The following is a 9,459-nucleotide window of genomic DNA, read 5'->3' as shown; positions in this document are numbered from 1 at the left end:
GCCAGTCCTGACAAAGGGTTTTGGCCTGAAATGTTGACTTTCCTGCTCCTCGGATGCTGTCTGACCTGCTGTGCTTTTCCAGCCTCACACTTTAACATTAGCCTACATTTTTCAAAGCCAACCTGCACCTTTTCAAAGGTCCAAAATGTCAGGTCAGTGGGCAAATTATGATTATACTTGATAAGATGTGAGGTAGGTAACTCTTCTCAGATATAATTGTGAATTACTGCCTTAATATTAGCATGAATCCATGGGGCACAAAACAATATAAGGGTAAAGTCGCCAAAATCCCAGAAGCTCCAGGGCCAGTCTCTCATCAGAGAGAGATGACTGGTGGTGGTTTAACCTGAGAGTCTTTCAGGGTAACCTCAACCAGAGCAGGAATTGAACTCACGTTATGTGCAGTAAATAGAGAATTCTCTCTACAATTCAATCTATCTTTAGATAAGTTTAGCCTTAACATGAAAAATATTCTACAATGTTGGTTTTCCATCAATTTTGGGGAAGAGGTGTGAAGAAAAAATTCTGAATGAAGCTAATAGATATATTGTCTAAGTGCGCATTTCACACAGTCATTTAGGGAGAAATTCTACACAAGTTGCTTGTTAAAGCTTTGGATATTATCTATGACAGCAGATCAGAGGAACAAAGGAAGCATTAGAATTCCCAGTAAGTGACTGCAAATCACCCAGTGCACTTTGCAATGATACAACTCTAGGACAAATAACCAGCATGGGCAAAATTAATTCCATTACTAATTAATTCACAATTAATCGTCAACTGATCAATATGTTTAAGAGCTCACCTGGATGGCCTGGAAGCAGTTCATAAAGGCCACGACCAAACAACAGGACGCATCAAGTATTCATGTGATGGAATTAGACAGAGAGAAATGCAAACAAGCAAATCGAGACACAAATTAATACACAATCACAGGTTTCTTTGCTTCTACTACACAATCGTGAAAGTGTGACAATGTATATGAAGCCAATGATTGAATTAAATAATATGAAGTAACATTGGATCTCCTCGTATCCAATGAACAGTATAAGATCTAGTCACTGATCAGTGTTAGAATTAATCAATGGGCAATGTTAGAACTGATCAAATATCTAAATCTCTGATCAAACACAAACATTCTAATTATAGTCTCAATCTTTGCAATATATTGATATGTGCATCGACACATTGCCCAATACAAGCAGCAACCAAAATAGCTCCAGTACAGAAGAAGTTTAAAGTTTTTCTTACAACGCAAATGGTTTTAAATGTTCATTTGGGCCCCTCAACACAGCAAGTCCTGTAATGTGGCCTTTATCAGTCTATGCAACTCTACTGCTAGTGCATTGCACATGACCTCCATTCACAAGCATTAGTCTGCAGACCAACAGGAGGCCAGAAGAGGAGACCTGACAATCCTTTTATGTTACTGTAGATGAAATTTTGCCTTATCTAGCACATAATTTCAAAAGCACTACAAAGTTTCTACAATCAATGCAGGATACTAATGGGGCATAGAGAAAAAATACAAAGCTGACACTTTCAGGGAGTGTGGCAAGTGCACACACAGATACAATTCTTTACTCAAGTGATACTTCCAAAAGTAATGGAGGCTATGCATCCAGGGAAATTTGCTGTTTATTACAGTACTGGAACGCATTAGGGAAATGCTTAGGTAGTGCCACTTCAAAACTACATCAAATACCAAAAGCAGAGAATGCGACAGTGTGCCTCTGATGGGTACAATGTCAAGGTGCAGATCATAGGGAGTCTCACTGTTCTGTCTGCCCACAGATAATCTATACAGTCTCATGATGATATGCGAGTGAACATATCACCTTTCCATTGTGTCCCGGGGTCAGGCAGGGCAGTACTCAAAAGGCAGATCTCCCACAATGTCTCCCCTTTAAGGTGCATATTTGCCTACCTTGAATTCCCTGAGGTCCTTGTCTACCCACTGGGCACTGACTAGAGCTTCCTGGAGATCCTGGAGAGCCCTTTTCACCTTTCGGTCCAGATGGTCCTGGTGATCCAGGGGATCCTGTTTCACTTGGTCCTTTTTAATTATACAAATACTAATAAATCATGTGATATACTACAGGACAAAGCTGATCTTCTAACCTACATGTGATTAATGTCCTAATACCAGACTGCAACAGCAAGAAGAATGTATCAAGTAATTGGACAGATCTCATAGAATTGACACAATTTGTTTAAATGACGTTAGTATGAAATAAAATAAACAGAGCAAAAATAACAACAGAAATTGCAGAAGAAATTCAGAAGGTCAAGTTGCATCTATGGAGAGAGGAACAGAGTTAATGTTTCAAGTCCAATATGACTTTTTTTGGAACTTTATTTGGTGTCTGTGTTCACAAACTAATGTCAGTGTGATGGGTATTTGTCTTGAAGCAACACTGATTTCTAAAGCATGCCATTACACACTACCTCAGAGACAGTTAGAACTGCAAATGTTGGAGTCAGAGATAACACAGTGTGGAGCTGGAGGAGCACAGCAGGCCAGGCAGCATCAGAGGAGCAGGAAAGCTGACGTTTTGGGTCGTGACCCTTCTTCAGAAATATATATTACAAGCTACCCGTTGTTAGTCATCAATAGTCCCCATTAACAACTATTCACCCTCCCAGCCTGATCATTATCAACTCTTTGTCTGTCCAACTGCTCTTCTCTCTCTTTAGGCTCTATCCCATCGTTTACTCCCTACCCCATTCCCCTCCCCTTTTTTCTGCACCGGACCCGAAACATTAACTCTGTTTTCTCATTCACAGATGCTGCCGGACCTGCTGAGCTTTTCCAGCAACTTTGTTTATGTTCCTGATTTACAGCATCCTCAGTTCTTTCGGTTTTTACTGACTTCTATTTATGTCTCAGAGCTAGCACATAGTTGTGCTTGCTATCTGTGTCAAAGGGATGTGGTTTGCAACTGTATCCAGAAACAAAGAATTTCAGGACAATTATCTGGAGAGATGGTGCTGGGGTGTACTTGGTGTCTGTCATACATTGAGCAGATTAAGCCTCACCTGAAGGTCCACGAGATCCTTTCTGTCCTGGCAAACCATTGAGACCATGTAGACCGGGTGATCCAGGTGGACCTAGAGTGAAAGGATATTGTTTCCAGTGACTTAATTCACTTTTCTTTTAAGGTAACAGCCAAGGTAGGTCTAAGAATCTTTTAAAAAATTATATTCCCAGTTTAAAAGAGTTCTATCTCAAATAAAGATTGCTCCCTAGTTGAGAAAATCTATTTGCCACAAAAGGATTTGTGGTAGAATCAGACAAGAAGGTCCAACCTGCCTCATCTCAGTGTCAGGTGCATCTCGCTCCATCTTTTACCCTTTTTATTGAGCAGTGAGAGGATTTTCTCACAAGGCAGCAGAACTTTCACTTGTCCAACTCACCTTGTTAATATCCAGCTTCCTTTCTTACCAAATGCACTGAACAAACTTGATGTCAAGAATTCTTGACATCAGTGTCACTGCAGGTACCCTGGTGATTTCAGCTCACTGCTTGCTGTGAAGCACGTTCACATTGCTCAGGAACAAACAGCATCTCAGGGCATGGTCCATAGCCACCTGCCACACACACTCATCGTTCACACACATTGGCATTTTCCATCTGCCAACCGCTCAGGATCCTCAAGGCTCCTCTCTGATCCACTTGCAGGGCACTTAGGAAACAAATTTGCACAGTGGCCACTGCCATTGATAGGCTACTCTGGGATACTTAGTGCACAGGGACAGTCCCCAGCTCACGGGTTAGCCTGCATATCAGGGCTGTTCACTTGCTCTCTTAACATTTGCACTTTTAGTACTGGCCTGAATGGCTGTACTCTCTGCCTTGCCTTGTCTTCATGCACTCAGTAACATTCACATCTCACAAATGCCAGGCAATAACCATATCCAATAAGAGACAATCTAACCACCACCCCTTTACATTCAATGGTGTTACTATCACTGAAACCCCCACTATCAACATCCTGGGGATTATCATTGATCAGAAACTCAACTGGACTCACCACATTAACACAGGGGCTACAAGAGCAGGCCAGAAGCTGGGAATACTGTGGCGAGTAACTCACTTCCTGACTCCCCAAAGCCTGTCCACCATCTACAAGGCACAAGTCAAGAGTGTGATGGAATACTCCCCACTTGCCTGGATGAGTGCTGCCCCAACAACACTCAACAAGCTTGACACCATCCAGGACAGAGCAGCCGCTTGATTGGCATCACATCCACAAGCATCCACTCCCTCCACCACCAACGCTCAGTAGCAGCAGTGTGTACTATCTACAAGATGCACTGCAGAAATTCACCAAAGATCCTCAGACAGCACCTTCCAAACTCACGGCCACTTCCATCTAGAAGGACAAGGGCAGCAGGTACATGGGGACACCATCCCCTGCAAGTTCCCCTCCAAGCCATTCACCATCTTGACCTGGAAAAATATCACTGTTCCTTCAGTGTCACTGGGTCAAAATCCTGGAATTCCCTCCGTAAGGGCACCGTGGGTCAGCCCACAGCAGGAGGACTGCAGCGGTTCAAGAAGGCAGCTCACCCCCACCTTCTCAAAGGCAACTAGGGGTGGGCAAGAAATGCTGACCCAGCAAGTGAGGTCCACATCCAATGAGTGAATAAAAAGAACTCCCCAGCTCACTGCCCCTGTTTCTCCCAGTGCATGTTGGTGAAGTCCCTCTCTTGTCTGGAGCTGTGCAGCTACGTGGTCTCCAGAAGTCTTCTGTGTGTCAGCTGTCTGGGGCATTTCTTCCTCTGCCAGCCGTGCAGGTGCTTTACCAGCAGAAGTTCCTGACTCTAATCCCACTGAGGTGTCAGATTCTGGGCTGGTAGTGGTGGGCCGGGGAGGGTTGCAGGAGGTATCCTTGCCGATGTTTCTCCAGGCCCCAGAACCCTCATCCTCAGAAGTTGAGGAACTGGCTTCTGGGAGAGTTGGCAGTTTCACTGCAGAAGTGGTGGAGACGCTGGTGGTATCTGTACATCACAGCAAAAGGTGTCACGGTTGTGTGTACTGACTGCGGGGTCACTGTGACAGTTACAGTGGAATGAAGAGTGTGACCTACTCCTCAGTTCTGCAGTTCTTCAGTTCTCCAGATCTGCAGAAGGGTCCCCTGAAATGTTAACTCTGTTTTTGTCTTCACAGATGCTGCCAGACCTGCTGAGCTTTTCCGGCAACTTCTGTTTTTGTTCCTGATTTACAGTATCCACAGTTCTTTCGGTTTTTATTTTGTGTGACCTACTTGGTTGGTGGGACATGTGTGTCTCAGCATTCTCGCAGGAGCAGTCCGGGTCTGCTTGCCAACTGCCCCCTTGACCGGTCACTGTTGGCTAACACAGTGAGCTACCTGGCTTTGTGTCTGCTCTAACAACAGTGCTGGGAGCCTGCAGGTTCTGAACCATGCTGCAGCAAGCAAAATGACAAGGCAAGGCAGAGCTGCCGTGTGCATCTGAAAAGGTACAAAGTGAGTGGACATTGGGACAGCAGGTGAAGACCAGTGAAATGTACCCTGCTCATGCACCAACCCATGAGATGGTGCCTGGCCCTGAGCATAAAGCAGGCTGGCAGCATTACAATGTAAGGTGTCAGTGTGAGCCAAAGTGCAGTGTTGAACCGGAGAGCTGTGTTCTGAGTGAGTGAGAGATGTGGCTCAATGATGTGTTGAGGCTGGTATGTGACAGATGCCAACCTTCAAGGTTGGTACAGACAATTGCCACCATGGGAGTGTGGCCTGAGAAGCTGGAGAATAATGTCCACAATGAAAGCACTGAGCTGGAGTCACAGGTAACCGTTCATGTTGGGAACCATCAACATCTACTGAAAACAACAGATGCTGGAGATCACAGTGGGTCAGGCAGCATGCATGGAGAGGGAGCAAGCTAACTTTTCGAGTCTAGATGACTCTTCATCAAAGCTCCATGGATACGGTCTAACCCGCTATGATCTCCCCTGCAGTAATTTGCTCCTATACCGTCAATGTCTAGTTTCTCTCTGCCGCCTGACAGAATAGCAAACCATGTATCAATTGGGAAAGAACAGGTACTAATACGATGTAAATAGATACGAGTAGTTTCTCACTGCTCACTAGCAAGATTCCCATCTTATTGTCCAAACCTTGGGTTGAACTAACTTTTCAATCTCGCCATATTTTCACAGCTGACTCACCATTACACAGGTCATTCAGGGGCTAGAAGAATTTCACCCACTGTTTCCTGCATTCTGTATCCCTCCTTTCTTGAATAGAGGTATGACATTTCTACTTTTCCAATCTACTGTGATCTTTCCAGAATCTAGGAATTTGAAAAGATTAGGTCCAATCATCTACTATCTCAGCTGTCCCTTCCTTTCGGAGTTTGGGACACAGGCCATCGGGTCCCAGGGATTTGTCAATCTTTCATCCCATTATTTTCCCAGTTATTTTTCTTGACTGATAGCAATTTCTTTCAGTTCCTCTCTTCCTTTTGACTCTTCACTCTCTAATATTCTTGGGATTTTTGATGTGTCTTACATTGCTACTACTAATACAAAATATTTGTTCAAACCCTTACTCCTTTATTTCCACATTATTAATTATCTGATCTCACTCATGAAGGGACTAATGCCCACTTTAGATACTCTGTTCCTTTTTAGATATTTATAGAAGCTTTCACTGTTTTTACAATTCTTGTTTGCTTTTGCTGATATTACTGATATTACAGATTTTATTGATGTAATGCAATTGTTTGTTTTTAAAGTATCCTTTCCTGGTTTCTAAAATGCCACCAATCTTCTGGGCTATGACTAATCTTTGCAGCATTGTACACCTATTCTTTCAATTTGATACCATCCTTTACTTTCTTAGTTAGCCACAGATGGTACAATTTCTTACAGGGACTTTCACTCTCTATTGAGAGTTATGAAATATCTCCTCAAATGTCTGCCTTTGCCTTTCTATCAGCTTATTTTCTAATCTACTTTCCCAGTCAATTTTTGCCAACACTATCTTCAAACCCTTTTAATTGCATTAATTTATGTTTATAACTCTAGTTTAAACGCCCATATTTCTCTGTTTCAAACTGAATGGAGAGGGAGAAATGCTTGGCTGTAACTTGATACCATTGACTTTACGTAGTTCAGTCTATTTGAAGCAAAAACAAATGGAGACTCCAACTGAGAGACCAGACACAGAATAACAGAAATGGTACTTTTACGTTGCTCTGATCTTCTGAAATAGGCTGTAGGAAATGACTAGTGTAGAAATTTCTGTGAAGCTCCTCAGTTTGTTTTGCTTTGAACACTAACCTTTCAGATCCTTACCCCCTCCCCTGTCTCCCAAATAGCCATGAATGAAATTGTCACTATTAGAGGCCCCTGGGTTGAGCTGTATCTTCAGTATTTACCTTTGGGACCAGGTGGGCCAGGAGGTCTCACAGATCCTGGTTGTCCTTGGATACCAGGCAACCCTACTGGTCCTGGATTTCCTGGATCTCCGGGAGGTCCTTGGTATCCTAATGGGATTAATCAGTGGAATCAGTATGGCACAAACTGATCACATAACCAATCTGAATTCACCTTTAACTCAAGCTTTATGCTTATGAAATAATCACACGTCCAATGCTATCGACCCGTTTAGCCCTGTATATCACATAAACAACATTAAGAAAAATAACTATTTGTTGAATTCCAAGGAATTGTGCTTCCTACTTGCACATTAGCTTGGTCAAGATCATGGAATTCTCTTCCTCACAGCAGAGTGGGGGGATTTACATCACATGGGCTGCAGTGATTCAGGGAGACAGCTCACCACCACTTGCTCAAGACAACAGATTCTGTCCTTGCCAGTGACATCCTCATAAAAAGAGCAATCTCACTAGTTTCCAAAAGATTGTCTCATTTAACACTTACGGAAAGATGAGGGGCAGATGTACTATAAACTCCTTTGGATCTCCAACTAATTCCATCTTCTGATCTCTTTCCCTGCCTGCCACACTGAACTCCATCTAACATACCCATTACCAGCAGCTCCTGGCTGTTCTTTTAAAGTCAGTACCTGGGAAACCTGGAGTTCCCAGATCACCATGGATTCCTTTGGGCCCAGGAGCACCAGGCCTTCCATCTATTCCAGGGTGACCAGATGGACCTGGGAAACCATCAACACCTAGAAGCGGAGAAATGAAAATCAATACTTACACTGCAACTTGGTAGTGCAGCTGGTGAGATTGGTATGTTTACTGCTCAATGTAGCTTCATTAGATCAAAACAAGCAAGAATAAGAACCGGAAATATTGCACATAACAACTAGTCCATCGATACCTGTACTGCTTTGCTCCTGAAATGTTAATCATCCAATACTGAATATAGTTACCATTTTCAGCATTCACATCATTTTTCTCAATATTTGTTAAATACCAGATTGGTTAGATAAAGTGCTCAAATACTTTATAGCTAAGTATTCTATTTCCATGTTATTTTTCAACAGTATTGCTATGATACAAGGATACATTATATGGCACTGAAATATGAACTCAAGAATCGATGAGTTAAGAGTTCAGTTTTGAAACTTAGTTATCAAACTCTGACAATTTGTAGGCTAGCAGCAGGAAGTCACCATGAAGCCTTCTGTAAAATAACAATCCTCCACCAATGTGCCTCATTGAACAATGGGAGTCCAAACTGCGCATGACCTCCAATATATCATTGCACACTTCACTTAACGTGTCAGGCCAATTAGGGATGGAAAATAAATACGTTCCATTGTTTCCCATATCACAAAACACATTTTTCTTTAAATACTGATGGGCAGAATTTAATCTTGGTGATGGGGCCTTATGGGCAGCAAAATCCCATGTTACCTGTGACAATGCTGTGGTTTTAAGAGGTTATTTTGCATTTTGAGCTTTTTTTTTAAAGAAATTTTAAGTCAGAGGTACTGAGCTGTCAACTTGAAATATCCCATAAAGTAAACAGCTTGTGAGGCCATGGGTTTTATTTAAAGTTGGAACAATAGAAGCAGCCTGATGGGTGTGGCCAGCTCTCACAAACCAGAATTTCTAGTTTTTTAAAGTGTTTAGGTTTGCTTTAAGCAGTTGCTGTTGGAGTTTTAACACAGAAGAAGCTGCTGAAATTTTTAAGAAGTAGAAGCTATTTTTCCCTCGCTTAGTTACAGCTAGAAACTGGAGTTCCTCTCTGCTGCTGAGTTACCTGTGAGACAAATCTATTTTTCTGAATTTGCCTTTTTGCCAGGGGGTGTGTTTATGGGTGTTACTATATTGGAACAGTTAATTAGTAATAGTTACTGTATCTATTATTCTATTAAGTTTTCTAATAGAGTTCAGTTATTCTAAGCTTTCTTTCTTTTAGAGATAGTAGAACTGCAGATGTTGGAGAATCTGATATAACAAGGTATAGAGCTGGATGAACACAGCGGGCCAAACAGCATCAGAGGAGCAGGA

The 9,459-nt window shown here is 42.5% G+C and overlaps 1 long non-coding RNA gene across 1 annotated transcript; it reads right to left on the bottom strand.

Moving 5' to 3' along the window:
• Positions 1 to 1,933: 1,933 nt before the first annotated feature.
• LOC125482219 lies at positions 1,934 to 7,508 on the bottom strand. Its single transcript, XR_007261576.1, has 3 exons — positions 7,408 to 7,508; positions 3,040 to 3,111; positions 1,934 to 2,056 (listed from the first exon to the last, which is right to left on the bottom strand). It is a non-coding gene; the product is annotated as an uncharacterized LOC125482219 (long non-coding RNA).
• Positions 7,509 to 9,459: the final 1,951 nt, after the last annotated feature.

The sequence above is a fragment of the Rhincodon typus genome, unplaced genomic scaffold (assembly GCF_021869965.1).
Source record: "Rhincodon typus isolate 14 unplaced genomic scaffold, sRhiTyp1.1 hic_rhity00007190, whole genome shotgun sequence".
NCBI classification, from domain to species: Eukaryota; Metazoa; Chordata; class Chondrichthyes; order Orectolobiformes; family Rhincodontidae; genus Rhincodon; species Rhincodon typus.
This window is presented reverse-complemented; position numbering and strand designations above follow the sequence as displayed.